Consider the following 12614-nt stretch of genomic DNA (forward strand, 5'->3'; position numbering starts at 1 on the left):
CAATCCAGCTCTCTGCTATGGCCTGGGAGAGCAGTAGAAGATGGCCCAAGTCCTTGGGCCCCTGCACCCACATGGGAGACCTGGAAGAAGCTCCTGGCTTCAGATCAGATCAGCTCTGGCCATTGAAGTCATTTGGGGAGTGAACCAGCGGAATGGAAACCCACTCTCTCTGGCTCTACCTCTCTCTGTAGCTCTGTCTTTCAAATAAATAAAACAAATCTTTAAAAAAAAAAAAAAAGCAGTCACATAATTAAGCCATGGCTTCTTCCCTTCTCCTACAAAAGGAGCATGTCCTAGGTAGGGGCGAGTCTTTCAGGCTGTACGCCAGAATGAAGAAGAGGTTCCAGCTGACTCATCACATGAGTAAGGAAATCGGTGTTGATGTAAGATTTTGGAGGCGTTTGTTACTGCAACCCAGCCTAGCCAAAGCTCACTAACCTCAGTTGTGCATCTTTGATAAAAAGAGGACAGACTTTCCTTATCTTTTATTTCCCTATCTTATCATTCAGAAAGTAACAATTCCAGGGTTTTTGTCCTCAATGTATTTGGTAAACTTGGGAAAGTTTTTTTTTTTTTAATTTTTTTAACCTCGGCTTTTATTTTTTTCAGAGAATGAAGTCAGCAGTAGTAACAGTCATAAAGGATTTGATGGGAAAATACTAATTTTAGAAGCAAATATGTTTTAAATAGAGGAGGATGTTTTGTTAGATGATAGATGTTTGTGTACAAAACGCCTCTACTTGTCATCCCTGTAAAATAATGATTTAGCTGTGCTACGTAAGATGTAGGCTTATGGCTGCATACTGTTCCTGCCTAGAAAATCCGTAGCCATGGTTCTTGATTAGCCTCTCTCCTACTTTCTCTTAGTTGTCCTTTTAGAACTCCCACCACGTGGAATTTGTCACCTCTTTAGCCCTCCATGTCTTCTGCCTTCTTACTTATATTCCCATCTATTTGACGTGCTAGAGAACCACACTAAGTTTATTTCTCCAATCTTCCCACTTTCAGCTGTTTCTATTATGCCATTTAACTCCTAAACTCAGTTTTTAAGGACTTTTTCATTTCCAGGAATTCTATTTGAGTCAAGTGCAGCTCTGTGTTTTTCACAGTATCCACTTTTTGATTGGGATTTTTCATCCTGTTAAGATTTGGTCATCATCAATGTGCTTATTTTACAGTTTCTTCCAGACTACCCCTGGTGTGGCAGACCCTCAATGCGTGCGACGTGTCTGGTGTGTGTGCCGACTCTTCCTGCCGGATGAGTTCCTCATGGGCCTCACAGTTTGTTTTCACTGTGTTCATCTTTAGTAGGGATTATTTCTTGCCACTGAAGTCGTATAAGCCCTGAGTTACAAAATACTTCCGTCTGTTGTGGTCAGCATCCTTGGGGTTTCAATGGCTCTGGTCTAGTGCGTGCATGTTCGTTTCTTGGCTTGAGTTTTCCAATCCATGCAAAAAAGGCCCATTCAGACTTCATAGGCAATATTTTTATTTTTCATGGATGACTTTTGCCCCGTGTTTCCCCATGTGGTAAACTTTCTCACAATTCCTTGGGAAAGTGGACAAAATTGTTCCAATATGTGTTCAGCCCCCCGCCCCAGCTTTTTGCTATCTTAAGGTAAAATCCAAATTCATCTCTCTGGAGCTTGAAAAACCATTATCCGGTGATATTTCTCACCAAAGTTGGTACTTCTAGTCACTCCCTGCATTGTTCTAACATTTGGTTAAAAACCGAACATTTTTATTAACCATATAATTAATCCTCTTGGTTTGGTGCCCTAGAAATGACAGAAGGACACCTGAAAGAATCATAGTGGGATTCCTGGGGTGGTTTTAGGTGTCAAGTTGGCTAAGCTGGGCTGTATTTTCCAGAATTGGCTTCCTGGTCTATTTCTAGTAAGGGCTGCTCACAAGAGAAATTGGCAGAGGCTCAGCCATGTTTCCTCTCTGAGAACTGATGTGTAGGCCCCATATCTCATGTGCTTTTGGTGGGTCTGCTGACTCACCCCTGCCCATGGCGGGCAACCGCTGGGTGCAAAGCTCTTCCGGGTTCCTTGTGATCTCTTCCTTCAGCTTCCTCACACTCAGGGCCAGGCACACAAGCAGCTTCACAGGAGGAGCGCTGCTTCTCTGTACACGCCCCCAGCAGGAAGGCGGGGACTTGCAGGGAGGGAGGCAGACATCAAAGCTGTGTGCCCCAAAAGGCCAGGACAGGGCACAGTTGACATGAGATGGGGGAGGAACCTGGGCTGGTGGCAGCACACTCTCCCCATCCTTAGCCTAAAGGGAAGAAGGAGATAGAGGATTCAAGAACCAAAAGGGGGGGAGTTATGGAGAATAAACAGATTGACAGGTGCTATGACCTCTGGTCAAGGGATGGTGTGGGCCACACAAGGCAGCCTCATAGGAAGAAACCAGGAGGAACAGATACTCTGGCCTCACCTTCCTTCCTCTCTCTCAGGTTGCCTTTCAGGGTTTCCAATGATCCAGACCCACTTGGAAGCCATCGACACACAGGCTAGAGGGTGGCCTCCCAGGGCAGACAGCAGGGTGGAAAGGGGCAGCAAGTGGACCTGGTGGGGCTAAGGGCGGGGCAGTGGGTATAAGCCCACAGCCATTCCTCACTGTGTTAGAAGGCACAGCAAAGTTTTCAGCCCAGCATCCCCATGTTCTACCAGGACTACTTCTGCTCAGAGTGGACTGAAGACGTCATGAAGCCAATGAAAACAATGTTTATTCCTGTTAGGAAAACTTCCCTCCTGTTTCTCTTATACACTACACAATACAATACACACACACACACACACACACACACACACACAGAGTACAGTAGGTTAAGTTGAATGCCTCAATTGTTCCATGTTTTCATGGCCACATCCCATTCCTAATAACTTTCTGAATCCTACCCATTCTACCTCCACCCCTACCTTCACCTGTGTATCTCTCCAATATCTCCATGTAACTCTTAACCAACTGCCTCCACTCATGCTGGGCCACTGTGAGCTCTCAACTCATCCACTATGATAGCTTAATAATCAATACGGCCATACACATCAGCTCCAACCCTATTGCAGCCAGCTTCCCACAGAGCTCTTCAAAAGAGAGCTTTCCAAGTGGTAACACTGAACACAGCAACAGCACCGCCCCGCTCCCCGCTGCTCAGTAGCTCCCCAATCCTTTTCCCAGCAGGAGGGACCTGCTCCTAGCTGACCCTGCAGCCTCATCTCATGCCACGCCCGTCTCAGTCTACAACTGGGTCAATCTGGACTTCTTTTGGTTTCTCACATGGACTATAGTTTTCCAGCCCGAGGGCCTTTGCACATGCTGGAACCATGCCTCGGCTAATGGATTATTCTGGAATCAGCTTAAATATTACTTCCTCCAGGAAACATTCCCTGAACTCCAGACTGGGTTAGACCTCTGCTTTTGAATGTTCTCTTGGCACCCTGTCCATTCCTTTACCACACCCAGAGCCTGTGTAATTATTGATCCAATTTCTGTTCTACACTTTGGTTATTGGCTCTTTGAGAACAGGGATCATGTCTCTCTTTTTGCTGTATTGCCTCAGTCTCGGATACAGTGCCTGGTATGAGGTGCTTCCCAAATAATGAACTATCAAGCGGATATGGCAATTAAGGTATGCAAGGCATTTTGCCAGGAACCTGGAATCAGAGAGAGGAGACCTAGATGCGATTCGCTATGTGATTGGCCCAAGGACACCCACTCTTTCAGCACTGCCTGCCTTCTCTGTCCCACTGAAGCCCTGCTGGCCCATTCATTTAAACTTACTGTCTTCTCCCGCTTGAAAGAAGCTCACAGCAAAGCTTTCTTTGTCAACACAGAAACAACGGAGTTTTCATGACAGACTAAGCTTCTTCGGATGAGTCTCATTGGATTACAAATACCACAGACCGCAGGAACCTCACACAGAGTGCAAGAAGTAAAGCAACAGGGAAGGTGAACTGTCTCTCAACACTGAAACCAAGGACTGTGGTGGGCCCTGGATCTGGAGGGTTTTTGGACCCATGGTCACTCTGGCCTGCCTGCCTGATGGCCTGCTTGGTGTTCCTCCCCGTAGGATCTGGTTGTAGTACAATGGATTGATACTGAGGTCCGTTTGTTCCTCGGCACCTGCCAACCGGTTTCTGCCACAGACTCCGCCTCTGCTCCATTAGGTCTTTGGTGGGAACATGGCCACTGCTCTTACAGTCCCCACTTTTCTACTCTCTGTTGTCTTCATTGGCACCAACCAGCCCCAGTGTTTTGTCTAAGTCCAAATCGCCAAGACAGAGCATTCTGGCGGGCCCAATTCACCTTACTGCTGCCGGGCCAATGGACTGTCCTCCCTCAGGTCGGGTGCCCTTCCTGGTGCAATCAGCAGAGGCATGCCACACAGTGGCCAGCAGGCCACTGGCTGGCCAGAAGATGGCATTAATGTGGGGCTGTGGAGGGGAAGCTTTCTGTAGCAGGGAACATGAGAGAAACCAGCCTTGTTTTCAGGCAGACCTGGAGGGCTGAAAGGTTAGTGGCTTATCACAATCCTTACAATATGGAATTATTTATTTGATTAGCAAAACCAAACCTGTATTAAAATCTGAAATGTGGGCCAGCGCCGCGGCTCACTAGGCTAATCCTCCGCCTAGCGGCGCCGGCACACAGGGTTCTAGTCCCGGTCGGGGCGCCGGATTCTGTCCCGGTTGCCCCTCTTCCAGGCCAGCCCTCTGCTGTGGCCAGGGAGTGCAGTGGAGGATGGCCCAGGTGCTTGGGCCCTGCACCCCATGGGAGACCAGGAAAAGCACCTGGCTCCTGGCTCCTGCCATCGGATCAGCGCGGTGCGCCGGCCGCAGCGCGCCGGCCGCGGCGGCCATTGGAGGGTGAACCAACGGCAAAAGGAAGACCTTTCTCTCTGTCTCTCTCTCTCACTGTCCACTCTGCCTGACAAAAAAAATAAAAAAAAAAAAAAATAAAATCTGAAATGTGGATTTGTGTACTTGGTAAGGGATTGATGAAGTAGAATGCACAGGGGCTGGCACTGTGGTGTAGCAGGTAAAGCCGCCACCTGCAATCCAGCATCCCATATGGGCGCCATTTCAAGTCCTGACTGTTTCACTTTTGATCCAGCTCTCTGCTGTGGCCTGAGAAAGAAACAGAAGATGGCCCAAGTGCTTGGGCCCCTGAGCCCCTGAACCCACATAGGAGACCCATAAGAAGCTCCTGGTTCCTGGCTTCAGATTGGTGCAGCTCTGACCATTGCGGCCAATTGGGGAGTGAACCAGTGGATGGAAGACCTCTCTCTCTCTCTCCCTCTCTGCCTCTCCTCTCTGTGTGTAACTCTGACTTTCAAATAAATAAATAAATCTTCAAAAAAAAAAGTCGAATGCACAGAGGAAAGATTCCTTGATCAGAGGAGTTCCTTGGTTACTAATAACCACTCACAAAATGCGAATTTACTGAGCATTTACCATGTACCAGGCATAATTCTAAACATGAGCTCATACAAATGAATAAGATAGATGTGGCCTTTGACCTTTGGCCTGTTAACCATTGACATATAAGAAATATTAATATATATCAGTCTATCCTCTGAAGTAGATAAAACATAATTGAATGTTTTGATGACTGAAAATGTTAAAGATTATCTTTCTGACAAGTTAAACAGATTTAATGCAACAGAGTAAAGGATTGGGGGGAAGATGGAGGGGCACTAAACTGTTCACAAGGTTCTTCAGGAATTTGCCATTTAAAATAGAATCTCTTGGATCGGTTTGCTTTGTCTTGATTTGTATCATTGCTCTGAACATTATACATTGAAATAAAAAGAACACTTAATAAAGTCTTGGTGAAAATAAATTTTTAGTCATTAAAGTTTCTTTTCATTTCACTTTTAAGTGATTTTAATATTTCTTACTTTAATTACAGTATTCTTAAAACTTTGGCATGTGTCCTTATAAATGTTTTAATGCTGTTACATGTTTGTAGTTTTAAAACTTAACAAGTATTGGGGCCGGCCCTGTAGCACAGTAGGTTAAAAGCTGCTGCTTGCAGCGCTATCCCAAAGTGGTGCCAGTTCAAGTCCCAGCTGCTCCACTTCTGATCCAGGTCCCTGCTAACACGCATGGAAAAGCAACAGAAGATGGCCCACGTGCCTGGGTCCCTGCACCCACATGTGAGACACAGAAGAAGCTTCCAGCCCCTGGCTCTGGCCTGGCCAGCCATCTGGGCCAGTGAACCAGCAGATGGAAGCTCTCTCTGCCTCCCTCTCTTTCTCTCTCTCTGTCTCTCTGTCTCTCTCTCTCTCCATACCTCTGCCTTTCAAATAAACAAAATCTTTAAAAAAAAAAAAAAACTTCAAAAGTGCTAAAGGCTTAAAATGATATTCAAATCTTGTTCCCAGTTTAACTGCTCTCAACTTTTCTAGTTCTTTCCACTGGAATTTACCTTATCTCCAAACAATACACCTAAGCTGCAAGGCTTTTGTTCTATTTCCATTGTGCTCACTGACTTTCTCCCATGGTCGGAAAAAAAAATCTATCCTATCCCATCTCTTAGGAGTACAGTTCCCCTAGTGTGATTATGACATAACTCTTGGTGAAGTCAAATCTCACCCACTCTCAGTACCTTGCACACTGTGAGCAGGGCCTTTTATTATAAGATCCTTCATTATTCTTAGGCAAGAGTTTGCTTTTTTTTTTTTTTTTTTTTGGACAGGCAGAGTGGACAGTGAGAGAGAGAGAGAGACAGAGAGAAAGGTCTTCCTTTGCCATTGGTTCACCCTCCAATGGCCACAGCAGCCAGCGTTGTGGCCGGCGCACCGCGCTGAACGGAAGCCAGGAGCCAGGTGCTTCTCCTGGTCTCCCATGTGGGTGCAGGGCCCAAGGACTTGGGCCATCCTCCACTGCACTCCCGGGCCACAGCAGAGAGCTGGCCTGGAAAAGGGGCAACCGAGACAGACTCTGGCGCCCCGACCGGGACTAGAACCTTGTGTGCCGGCACCGCAAGGGGGAGGATTAGCCTATTGAGCTGTGGCACTGGCCAAGAGTTTGCTTTGTCTCTTCCTGCTATATATTTTATGTACTGATGGTAAAACTTTCCTAATGCACCTTCACTGACCTCATACACTTATCAGCGTTCTCAGACCCCCAAATCCTGTGCTCCTTCTTGTGCCTTCTTGAGCTTTCTGTCCTCTTTCCCAGGCCTCCTTCAAACTCTCTTGCCCTTCACATTCCTCCCCTGCTATCCTAGGGCTCTTCTTTTGCCACTCTTCCAGGGTAGAGCCTCCCTTTTCTGGGCCCCACATATTTGTCTCTCTTAGCTTACTCCTTAGATTTGGGGGAGTGCATCCTTTAGTAGCTTCCTAAGAAAGTGTGAAAGGGAGGTCATCGTGTTGAGGTCTGAGCATGCCTTTTTCCCCCCTCTGCTCTCAATATGTGTCGTGTATAGAGTTCTGAAGATCATTGTCACTCGGAATTTGAAAGGGTTGCTACTCAGTGGCCTGCTGCTAGTCTGATTTATGCTCCTCTGTGCATGGCTGATACATTTCCAGACATTTCTAGAATCGTTATCTCTTGTGTTTTGCAGTTTTACAACGAGGAGCTCTGGTGTGAGTTTTTATTCATTCGCTGTGCTGGGCACCTGGTGAACCCCGGCACCTGGAACTCACCTGGAACATTCTGTTCCAGGAAAGCTCTTATGTTATTGCATTGATGATTTCCTCTTGTTTTCTCCCTTCTCCTTATGACACTCTGTGGGGAGCAACTCGGACTAGACTGTTACTGGAATTAAGACTTATTCTATGCATCTGCTCTCCCACAATATGGCGCTGAGAAGGGAGTAACAACTTCTACGCAGCTGCCTCTCGCCAACTTGAGTGATGACCTGCAGGAGCTGATCCTGCTCCTGATTGGAGGAGAGCAGCGTACTCGGCGTGTGGGTAGCAGAGTTGGGATTGGTGGAAGAGGACTATAAAGGAGGAGAGAGACAACATGCACCAGGAACATCTATCTGAAGGAACACCTGTGCAGTCCCGAAAGAGCTGGCCGGCGGTGTGCCGCTCCCCCGCGGAAGTGGGGAAAGTGGCAGGGGGAACTGCCCTTCCACGGAGGTGGAAGGGTCGGTAGCCAACCCGGGAAGAACCAGCAGCAAACCCGGGGAGGGCCGAGCAGACAAAAGAACAGCGCAGGGTCCTGTGTCGTTCCTCCGCGAAGACGGGGAGCGACAACACTCCTGCAGGTTCACATGGGACTTTCAAGACAGACCCTCTAACTTTCTTATTCTTCTTGCATATTTTCCATTGCTTCAACTTCGCTTCTATTTTACGTAAGATTTCTCCCTTATTATCTCCCAACCCTTTCATTTTTAAAAAAGTGGCTCATTCTTTTAAGATGTATTTATTTATTTGAAAGTCAGAATTACACAGATAGAGAAGGAGAGGTAGAGAGAGAGAAATCTTCCATCTGCTGGTTCACTCCCCAGTTGGCCTCAATGGTCAGAGCTGCAACCAATCCAAAGCCAGGAGCTTCTTCCGAGTCTCCCATGTGGGTGCAGGGGCCCAAGGACTTGGGCCATCTTCTATTGCTTTCCCAGACCATAGCAGAGAGCTGAATCAGAAGTGGAGTAGCCAGGATACAAACCGGCGCCCATGTGGGATGCCGGCACTGCAGGCGGTGGCTTTACCCACTATGCCACAGCACCAATGTGTCTCATTCTTAACCTCAAATTTTTCTTCCTTTCTTTTTTCATATTATTTCATAGTTTTTCTGGACAGAAAAATAGCTCCTCTGATCTCAATGGGGGATATTAGTCATTTGAACTTTTTATCATTAAATAATTACAAATTTGCAGGAAGCTACAACCAATGTTGTACAGGGAAGTCTTAAGTAGCCTTCATTTATTTTCCCCCAATGGTTACCTCTTTTTTTTTTTTCTTCAAAAATCTATTTGAGAGATAGAGAAATGGGAAAAAGAGAGAAATGGGGGGGGGGTGGAGAGAGAGAGACAGGGGCTGGTACTGTGGTGCAGTGGGTTAAAGCCCCAGCCTGCAGTGTCAACATCCCATATGGGCTCCGGTTCGAGTCCCGGCTGCTCCTCTTTCCCATCCAGCTCTCTGCTATGGCCTGGGAAAGCAGTAGAAGATGGCCCAAGTCTTTGGGCTCCTGCGACCCATGTGGGAAATCTGGAAAAAGTTCCTGGCTCCTGGCTTCAGATCAACTCAGCTGTAGATGTTGCGGTCATTTGAGGAGTGAACCAGCGGAATGGAAGACCTCTCTCTCTTTCTCTGTCTCCACCTCTCTCTGTAACTCTGTCTTTAAAGAGAGGGAGAGGGGGAGAGAGAAGGAGGGAGAGGGAGAGAGAGGGGGAGAGGGAGAGAGAGAGAGAGAGAGAGAGAGAGAGAGAGAGAGAACACATTTCTATCCACTGGTTCACTCCTTAAACGTCCACAACAGCCAGAAGCCAAAGCCCGGGGTTTCCCATGTGCGTGGCAGGAACCCAACTGCTTGAGCCATCACCTGCCGCCTCCCAGAGTCTGCATGAGCGGGAAGCTGCCGACAGGACCCAGAGCCGGCCCTGAACCCAGGTGAGCATCCTAACGGGTGTCTTAACAAATAAGCCCTGTGCCTGGCCCCAGCTTCTTACATTCTTAGAATGCAATATCAAAACCAGGAAACTGACATTGGTTCCACATCATTTTATCACTTAAGGTACACAACCACACAAGTCTGTCACTCTGTGGGCACATTCCTTCCTCCGCCATAGAGTATGAATTTAAATATCTTCTGTTTCCATCATGATCTGTTTCATCTGTGTCCTATTTTTTCCTCCTCCCCTCCTCTCACCTCCCCCTCTCCCCCTCTCTCCCTCTCCCCCTCTCCCCCCTCTTCCCCCTCTCCCTCCTTTTCCCCTCTCTCCCTCTCTCTCCCTCCACCTCTCTCTTCCTCTCCCCCCCCCCACCTCACGCTGCCATGAATGTCTGGTGATCTTCCCCGCTCACTCACACTTAAGCATGAAGCAAATTCCCAGCTTAGCGTGTATGCCGCTGTAGGACTCACCACAAGGAGGGTCTTCCCAACCAGCGAAGAAGCCTGGGATATGTTCCTTCGATGCGTTCACCTGCCCCGGGGCAGGAGAGCTACACGCGTGGTTGCAGCCCCCTGAACGCAGAGTGGGGGAGGGGGCCGGCAGCCGAGGCCTCAGTGTGCAGGGTTTCTGCGTTTCCCCTTGGCTCCCCACCCCCCTTCACTGCGATCCTGTCTTGTTTCTCAAGTTCAGTTTTCCTAGAGAATAGATCTCTGGGCCCTGAGGGAAGAGAGAGGTGCTGCCCAGTATCAGAAGGGCGGGGAGGATGTCTGACTCTGCATGGAGACTTCCAGAGAAGGTTCCCTTTCCTACCCCCTGACCCCCCACACACACCTCACGCCTGTGCTAAGCCTTCCTGTGGGGGGGGGGGGGCAAGCAGCAGCAGCATCTCCTGCTCTGTTCCCTGGGCGCGCGCGCGCACACACACACACACACACACACACACACCTCTGCAGGAGCTCCTACAGCGAGTCCCACTCCACACACACCCACCACCAACTTTGCATTTGCCACCAGGTTTCCAGTCTGGCAATGCTTTCCAAACTCTCTCCACCAGTAGCCACTTAGCAGCACAGAACCAGAGACCCAAGCGAGTTACCTCAAGAAAAGGCAGGTGGGGGGCGCCCTGGGAATGCTCCTTGGTGTGCGGTTGCCCCTGGCTACAGCCCTCCTGGCTCCCACAATGCCTTTACTCCTCTCCGGATTGAATGCTGCCCCCTCATGCCCTGCTCTGCGTGTGGCCGGCAAGCTCTACTGCTTGAGCCATCACCTGCATCTCCCAGGGTCCCCATGAGCAGGAAGTCTGCGCCCAGCTTCTGACATTCCTATAATGCGGTATGGAGACCAGGGAACTGACGTCGATACACGGTGTGTGATATTGGTTCCATGTCCTTTTAGCCCATAAGATACGTGACCACAAAGATCTACCCTCTTCAGGCCTTCAGGCACACTCCCTCCCTCAATATAAACTTAAATTTCCCCTCTGTTTTCATCAGTGCTGTTTTATCTGTGCTGTCTGAACTTCCGCTGCTCACAACATGGATTTTTTGGTTTCCGTTTAATAATCTGAATGAGAGAGAGAGAGAGAGAGAGAGATCACTGGTTCACTCCCCCAAATATCTGCAACAGCCCAGGCTGGGCCAGGCTGAAGCTGGGATCCAGGGACTCAATGCAAGTTTCCCAGGTGGGTCGCTGGAAGCCTACAGTCCAACTACTTGAGCCATCACCTGCTGCCTCCCAGCCAGGAAGCTGGAACCAGAAGCCTGTGCTGAGATTTGAACCCAGGCACTACAACAGGGGATGCCGCCCCGCCCCGTGTTGTCTGACCTCCCGCCTCACCACCTGGTCTTTCCATTACTTTGATCTCAGAGAAAAGGAAGCTGATGGGTCCATGGCAGCTTTCCCCCCAGGGCTCAGTCACATGCCCCAGGCCGGTTAAGGACTGGATATCCTGGGGTCAGCTGCGGGTGGGGAGAAAGGGGAAGAATCAACCAGGCTGCCTGAGCTACAGCGGCTGCAGCAGGCAACTTTCTCTTAGAAGGCACAGGGCGGGGCCGGGACACTCAGGCCCAGCCCGGCCGCACATCATCTGGAACACATTAGTCCCATTAGCTAGTCCAGAGGAAAGAACTGGCATCCCGTGTTTACACCTTTTACAAATGCAGATTCTCCCCTCTCTCTGTCACACATACACACCAGTGCCTGCTTTTCCCTTCGGCCTAGAGCTGCTGGTAACACTTTTGACATCCTTTCGCTTTCAGAAGCAAGGTTTCTGTTCCCCTCTCCCACGCCACACGGAATGTAATTGGAGTTGGTTTTCCTGCCACGGTGTCGGTTCTGCAAGTCGCACTCACCAGCCCCACATTTAACCTCCTGCGGCTTCCAAGTGTGAAATCCCATGACTGGATTACATCATGTGCGAGGCCTTTTCTGGATTTCAGGCCCTGTGGTTCAGCAATTCCTGGGAAATCCAGCTACGGACCCAGACAGCGCGGCGCGCCTTCCAGCGAGGGTTTGAAAACCTTTCGGGGCAGCCGGTGCCGCGGCTCACTAGGCTAATCCTCCGCCTTGCGGCGCCAGCACACAGGGTTCTAGTCCCGGTCGGGGCGCCGGATTCTGTCCCGCTTGCCCCTCTTCCAGGCCAGCTCTCTGCTGTGGCCAGGGAGTGCAGTGGAGGATGGCCCAAGTGCTTGGGCCCTGCACCCCATGGGGACCAGGATAAGTACCTGGCTCCTGCCATCGGATCAGCGCGGTGCGCCGGCCGCAGCGCGTCAGCCCTGGCGGCCATTGGAGGGTGAACCAATGGCAAAAAGGAAGACCTTTCTTTCTGTCTCTCTCTCCTCACTATCCACTCTGCCTGTCAAAAAAAAAAAAAAAAAAAAAAAAAAAAAAAAAAAAACACCTTTCGGGGCAAGACTGTGTCGACAGCGCCCTCCTGTGGTCAGATCTGACACCTACCGCCACGCACCACGAGCACAGACACCCCCCCAGTTCAGATGTCGCTGCAAGGTGACCCAGTGCCAGGTGCCGGTCTCCTAACC

At 49.4% G+C, this 12614-nt stretch overlaps 1 long non-coding RNA gene across 1 annotated transcript; it reads left to right on the top strand.

Moving 5' to 3' along the window:
• The first annotated feature begins 7624 nt into the window (after nt 1–7624).
• Nucleotides 7625–12385, top strand: LOC149124587 (uncharacterized). The gene is made up of 3 exons (XR_016212914.1): nt 7625–8316; nt 9444–9574; nt 11835–12385. It is a non-coding gene; the product is annotated as an uncharacterized LOC149124587 (long non-coding RNA).
• The last annotated feature ends 229 nt before the right edge of the window (nt 12386–12614 follow it).

The sequence above is a fragment of the Oryctolagus cuniculus genome, chromosome 9 (assembly GCF_051225735.1).
Source record: "Oryctolagus cuniculus isolate XC-2025 breed Fujian yellow rabbit chromosome 9, ASM5122573v1, whole genome shotgun sequence".
NCBI classification, from domain to species: Eukaryota; Metazoa; Chordata; class Mammalia; order Lagomorpha; family Leporidae; genus Oryctolagus; species Oryctolagus cuniculus.